This window comes from Lissotriton helveticus, chromosome 2_1 (genome assembly GCF_964261635.1).
Source record: "Lissotriton helveticus chromosome 2_1, aLisHel1.1, whole genome shotgun sequence".
Taxonomy (NCBI): Eukaryota; Metazoa; Chordata; class Amphibia; order Caudata; family Salamandridae; genus Lissotriton; species Lissotriton helveticus.
The window spans coordinates 2,077,416,723-2,077,424,041 of record NC_136059.1 but is presented as its reverse complement, the minus strand read 5'-3'; positions in this window follow the sequence as shown (position 1 = coordinate 2,077,424,041).

Below are 7,319 nucleotides of genomic sequence, written 5' to 3'. Positions count from 1 at the left end.
CTAGATGACTGGTTGGTTCATGCTCCCCTCTTTCCAGTTGACTCTCGATCACACAGACATGGTGCTGGCCGTTTTGAGGGAACACGGCTTTCTTGTCAATCTGGGCAAGTCGTTCCTTGTACCATCCCAGGATCGTCTCTTCATTGGGACCAGGTTTCGGACCGATTTGGGGGTGGTCACTCTGCCCGAGGCTCGGGTGGCCAAGATTCAAGCTCACATCCTATCTCTTCTGTCCGGTCCAGTGCAGGTGGCAGCACGTTGGCTACAGGTCCAGGGAGATATGGCGGCCACAGTTTTTCTGGTTCCTTGGGCCAGATTCCATTTGCACACTCTGATGGCTCATGTTCTGGGGCATTGGTCTCCCCATTGCCTTGCCCTCTCTTCTCCAATCCCGGTTTCCCCTCAGATCAGGTCGTCTCTGGGTTGGTGGATGGTTCGAGGTCATATGCTGAAGGGTGTCTCTCTCTCTCTCCTCCGGCTCCGGTTGTGGTGACCACCGATGCCAGCCTCTCGGGATGGGGGGCCTGGCTGGGGGTTCATCAGTCCAGGGGCTTCTGGTCTCCCGCTCAGAGCGGGATGTCGTCGAACTGGAGGGAGTTGGAGGCGGTCCATTTGGCTCTGTTGGCCTTCTCCCGGTTTCTGCGGGGTTCCGTGGTCCTGATCAGGACGGACAACGTCACTGCCATGGCTTACGTCAACAGGCAGGGGGGGGCGAGGTCCTCTTCTCTAGCTCTGGTAGCGAGGCGGTTGTTTGTTTGGGCGGAATCTCATCTGTTGGCACTCTCGGCGATCCATATTCAGGGGGTGTCCAATTCCCGGGCGGATGCCCTCAGCAGGGCCATTCCGTCTTCTGTGGATTTCTGCCTTCATCGGGAGTTGTTTGTGGCTCTGACGATGCGTTGGGGTGTTCCGGTGGTGGACCTCTTTACGGATGTGGGAAATGCCTTGGTGTCCCGGTTTGTCTCCCGCTGTCGGGAGGGATCGGCCTGGGCGGTGGATGCTCTCTCCTGCCCTTGGCCCCGCGGGCTTCTGTATGCGTTTCCTCCTTTCCCCCTTCTTCTCCGCTTCCTTCTCCGGGTCCGGTCCTCGGGGGCTTCTGTGATTCTGGTGTCTCCGGCGTGGCCTCGTGCCTCCTGGTTTCCTCTCATGGTGGAGATGAGGTCGGAGGTGGAGTGGTTGCTGCCTCTGTCCCCTCCCCCTTTAGTCTTCCCGGCGTTGCAACGGGATGTTCTGGGCCGGATGCGCTTGGCGGCTTGGAGGTTGAACGCTTAGGTCTTCTGCGTCAAGGGGTTCCGGCTGGTTTGACCTCTACTCTGCAGGCGGCTAGGCGCGCTTCGACCAACAAGTCTTATTTGCGTCACTGGCGTTCTTTCAGTCGATGGTGTCTTGTCCGGGGTTTGGACCCTGCTACCTCTTCTTTGTTTGAGGTGATGCTGTTTCTTCAGGAGGGTGCTGCCTTGGGCTTGAAGGTGTCTTCCCTTCGTTTGCAATGGGCGGCGATTAAGGCGTTTCGGAGCTCTTGGAGCAATCTCTCTGATTCTGAGGGGTTGGTCAGTCGCCTTTTTAAGGGTTTGTGTAATGTTCTTCCTGCCCCTCGAAAGCATTTTCCGACCTGGGATCTGTCTCTGGTCTTGGACGCCTTGATGTCTTCTCCCTTTGAGCCTTTGCTTTCGGTGGATCTGCGCCTCTTTCCTTCAAGACCTTCTTTCTGGTGGCCATTTCCTCTGCTCGCCTCCTGGGTGAACTGGGTGCTCTTTCTTCCACGCACCCTTTTTGTCGGATTTTTGATGACAGAATCGTATTGCGGCCGATTCTTTCCTTTCGTCCTAAGGTGGATTCTCAGTTCCACAGGGATCAGGAGTTGGTTCTTCCTTCCTTTTTTGATTCTCCGTCCTCGGAGTCTGAGGTCCGGCTTCACTCTTTGGATGTTAGGAGGGCTCTCCTGGTCTATTTGGAGCGGGTCGCTCCTTTCCGTCTCTCGGATTCCCTTTTTGTTAATTTTGGTCCTGTGAATCGGGGTTTGCGTCCTTCTACTCCTTCCTTGATTCGTTGGGTTCGTTCGCTGATTTCTTTGGCTTACAAAGAGGGGGGTCACCTTTCTCCTTTCGTGGTTCAAGGTTGTTCCACTCGCTCCATGGCTGCTTCCTGTGCGGAGGTCCAAGGGGCTTCCATTTCGGAGATCTGCCGGCCTGCCACCTGGGCTTCCCCGCTGACATTTGCCTCTCATTACAGGATTGGACAGGAGGTTGACTGTGCTGATGTCTTTGGACACAGGGTTCTTTCCACTATGGTTCCTGAATAGTGGTTTTTCCCTGGTCTTCTGTGTTTTTTAATAAACCTGTTTTTTGCATACCTTCTTTGGTTGTCCTGTTTGGCTTTGTACATCTCAATTTTGTAAGGAAGGGAAGCGAGGGAGGGACGATGAGGTAATGCTTCAATTACTTACCGGTAATTGCATTACTCTGAGTCCTACTCCCTCGCTTCCCTTACTTACATCCCTCCCTCCCTCCCTGTTGGTCCAGGCCAACCTTTTGGTATGGTTTCGATCTATGTGGTATTACAGGAGGTATCAGGGGGCTGGGGGCTATATATAGTCCCCACGTGACAAATCACGTGGGTATGGGTGTCTGGTGAGGCAGGGATGCCTCAATTGTGTAAGTAAGGGAAGCGAGGGAGTAGAACTCAGAGTAATGCAATTACCGGTTAGTAATTGAAGCATTAGTCATTCAACACTCGGAGGCTACCGACCACTACACTTACAGTACTTTCCAATGACACAAAAACCCCACTTCATTTTGCTCTGCGCAATCCACAAAGCAAACTGGTCTCCAGACCCAATTGCCTCTGCTGTAGACTTGCAAACTGAGATCAGCAAAGGGCAACAGGATCAAGGCAGAATATCGGATATGATAAGACTACAGAAGAAATTCACTGTGCGTTCAAGGCCCTATTGCATGGAAAAAGAGAAACCGAACATCAGGTCAAAAACAGATTCGGGACATGACTCAGACCCACCTCTTCCGCCAGACTTACGGCAAAAGGATGTCAAACAATCTGTAAGCCCCGTGGCGTAATGAAACTTCAATTTGCAATTCAACCAATGTGCCCTAATGTACTGTCATAATTATATTCTAACATTGAACTTTTCAGCATAAAATGAATAAAAACATTCATATAAAACATTATTATTCCCCACCTCTCTCTACACTTGCCCTTCTCTTTCCCATTGGTGAGCTGCTGTGGCCCATCAATAAATGGACACAAATGTCTCAGGGGTGCTCCACTGCACCTTCAGTACATAACATGTTATTTTTTTAAGGCAAGCTTAGAGCTGGAGCTTTGATTACAAACGGTCAGCAAAGGTATGGGACGAGACTATTGTAACCAAATATCCCCTGAAAGGGATATCTTATCCTAGATATAGTTTTAAAAATATCGAAAAATGAATGAATGAATGAGTATGCTTTTGTATAGCGCATGGCTACCCGGAGGCATCCCAGCGCTGCGGACATGCAGTGAGGAGCAGATTGAATTTATGGGATGAGCCATGTCTTCAGGTGTCTGCGAAATGATAGATGGTTGGTTTCCTGACGGATGGGGAGAGGCAGGGAATTCCAGAGCCTGGAAGCGTTATAGGAGAAAAGGCATCCTCCTGTGCGGGCCTTCCTGATTCTGGGGACATCGGCCAGATGCAGTTCATTAGACTGGAGACTCCTGGTAGCTTTGTGGGGTATGATAAGATTATTGATAATGAGAGGACCTTTGCCCTGAAAATGTTTATGTGCGATGCAGAGAGCTTTGAAGTGTATTCGCTATTGTATCGGGAGCCAGTGAAGTGTTTTTAGGGCCAGCTTAGCTGAACAGCGGTTGTTTGTGCCTGTGAGGAGTCTTGCTGCAGAGTTCTGGACTACCTGTAGTTTGTGGATAACTGAGGCGGCAGCTCCTAAATAAAGGACATTTATGTAGTCCAGCCTCGATAGGATAAGCGCCTGAATTAGGATCTTTTTTGAGCTACCAGGTAGAAGGGGCAGTATTTTGCGTGTTGACCAGAGCAGGCCAAAGCAGATGGCAGCAGTTTTTCTGGCTTGGGCTCTAAAAGTGAGCTCGTGGTCGAGCCAAAAACCCAGGCTCTTTATTTCCTTTTTTGGAATTGGTTGCGGGCCCCATACAGGACGGCCACAGAGTATGTGGGTTGAAAATTGCTTGGTTGCCCAGCAACATAAGCTCCGTCTTGTCGCCATTGAGTTTAAGACAAACTCTTCCAGCTGGCGGCTTCTTTAAGACAGCAGCTCAGGTTCATGGGAATCTGCTCTGCCTGGTTCAGTGCCACAACAAGCTGAGTATCGTCCGCATAGCTGATCAGTTGGATTCCGAAGGGTGTAACTATCTCAGCTAATGGGGACATGTATATATTGAAGAGTGTGGGGCTCAGGGATGAACCCTGAGGAACCCCACACTGGAGTGGCAGTGGTCGTGAATGGGTATTGCCTTCAAACACCTGGAAGTATCTTCCTTCAAGAAAGATTCCCGCCAGGATAGGGCCCTGCCCGTCACTCCCAGTTTTTTGAGCCGGTGTACCAGGGTGTGGTGGTTCACCGTATTGATGGCTGCACTTAGGTCCATGAGGATGATGCCTAAGAACCCTCCGGTGTCAAGAATCTTTCTAGACTCCTCCACCACTGCAATTAGTGCAGTCTCCATGCCCTGGCCAGGACGAAAGCCCGTCTGGGAGAAATGGAGCAATTTGAAGGTTTCGAGATGTGCAGAGAGTAGGCGGTTCACATATTTTTCCACAACCTTACTGATACCAGGGAGTAAGGAGATGGGACGATAATTAGCCAACTCCTTAGAGTCTAGGTGTTTTTTTTTTTAGTAATGCTTTCACCATAGCAATCTTCCAGTCTTGGGGGACTACACCTGATGCTAAAGAGGCGTTGACTAGGTTAACAATGGGAGAGATGATGTTAGGTATTGCAGATTTCAGAATATTAAAAGGGGCAGGATCCAACTGGGAGCCACTCTTGATCGTATTAAGGATAGATGGAAGAAGTTCCTCGGTGAGTGGAGCAAAGGACTCAATGTAAGGGGCATTATTCTGGAGTTCTACTCCGAGCTGCTCAAGTAGGTGCTCATTATTAACCGGTGGAAGGAGATATATTAACATATTTCGGTCAGACAATATTTTTGCTAAAAATATTCCGACATACACACTTGTCACCCAAACATCCCATTTAGATAAGCGCTTGTAAAGGCGTTTGAACATATTGACTTTAGGTGCCTGCACCACAGCACTCCTTGTTTCCTTAGTTATGTTCATGCAACATAAATACTTACTGGTACATACAAGTTTTGGTCAGGCTGACCTGACATCACATGTGTATCAGACATAACAGACAACCTGAAATCCCTAAACTCTAACAAATCATGGAAAGACCCCTCGGGCTGAGTTGGCAGCACCCTAGACCGATTTTTATGATTACATCCGAAAATGGCTCCATTTACACCTGTTGGGTATCCACAAAAGGATACATGGCAGCGTAATTGGGTTTACCATGGCGTAAGTGTTCGCCAAGGCTGAGTTCTATGTGTAATTCCTCGCAAGTGTGGTTATTGATGTTTGTTTTCTTCCTATATGGCTTAAAACTGCTCACGGCAGTCTCGCCTGAAATTGTTCTGTAAATGTTAAACAAATTATGTCTAAAGGATTTTATGATGAAGTGGGCAGTACATAAGAACTGTCTCTCTGCATGCGAGCACTTGACAGGATATAATATGTACAAAATAGTTACCTTCGGGTGTATTAGTTCAAACATCTCCACTTGAAGTAGGGTTAGCTCTCTGCTCAGCTTTCTTCCAAATTACGCCTCACTTTAGCGATACCGTCCACAGTCTATGACGTCCTATATCTAGGCTGAGCCAGAGGCATGGAGTACACGTGCACACTCATGGAGAAGATTCAGTATAAGCCATCAACTTGTTTGTACCTTTGATTAGTATGAGCTCATTCACCCAACGTTTGCAGTGTCTGACATTGCTTTGTGTGTGGTGTTCTTCCATTATTGGTGACTGCAGTGTTTGCGTAATAGTTGTCCCAGTTGTGTGAGTGTCTACACTGTGTGCCTTTGCTAATGAGCATGAATGTCAAGATCTGCATCGCACATGGAAAGTCTGTCCCTCAACTGAGATTCAAGAGCTTTGCCTCATACAAGTCTATTGGTAGTGTTTGCATTGTGTATACTCTGTTGCTGAAAGACCTCACATTGTAGGGTGGTAGGGGTGGGCGGAAAACTACGCGCGGACAGCGTAGTGGATGATGCCAGCCACACCTGCTCCCCGGGCCCGGTCCAAGCTTCCGTAACCCTAGCCAGGCCGGGCCCCGGTGGAGCCCCGTCCCCAGCGCCCGGACCCTCTGACGGCTTGCAGGACGGGGGGGGGGGGGGGGCACCCCAGGCCCGGCCGGACGGACGGAGCTCAAGCCCCGGGCCCGGTCCCAGCTACCGAACCCTAGCCAGGCCGGGGAGAGCCTCCCCGGGCCCCCTGTGGAGCCCCGGACCCTCTGACGGCTTGCAGGACGGGGGGGCTCACGCACCCCAGGCCCGGACGGACCTCAAGCCCCGGGCCCGGTCCCAGCTACCGAACCCTAGCCAGGCCGGGGAGAGCCTCCCCGGGCCCCGGTGGAGCCCCGTCCCCAGCGCCCGGACCATCTGACGGCTTGCAGGACGGGGGGGGCTCACGCACCCCAGGACCGGCCGGACGGACGGAGCTCAAGCCCCGGGCCCGGTCCAAGCTTCCGTAACCCTAGCCAGGCCGGGGAGAGCCTCCCCAGGCCCCGGTGGAGCCCCGTCCCCAGCGCCCGGACCCTCTGACGGCTTGCAGGACGGGGGGCTCACGCACCCCAGGCCCGGCCGGACGGACGGAGCTCAAGCCCCGGGCCCGGTCCCAGCTACCGAACCCTAGCCAGGCCGGGGAGAGCCTCCCCGGGCCCCGGTGGAGCCCCGGACCCTCTGACGGCTTGCAGGACGGGGGGGCTCACGCACCCCAGGCACGGCCGGCCGGACGGACCTCAAGCCCCGGGCCCGGTCCCAGCTACCGAACCCTAGCCAGGCCGGGGAGAGCCTCCCCGGGCCCCGGTGGAGCCCCGTCCCCAGCGCCCGGACCATCTGACGGCTTGCAGGACGGGGGGGGCTCACGCACCCCAGGACCGGCCGGACGGACGGAGCTCAAGCCCCGGGCCCGGTCCAAGCTTCCGTAACCCTAGCCAGGCCGGGGAGAGCCTCCCCAGGCCCCGGTGGAGCCCCGTCCCCAGCGCCCGGACCCTC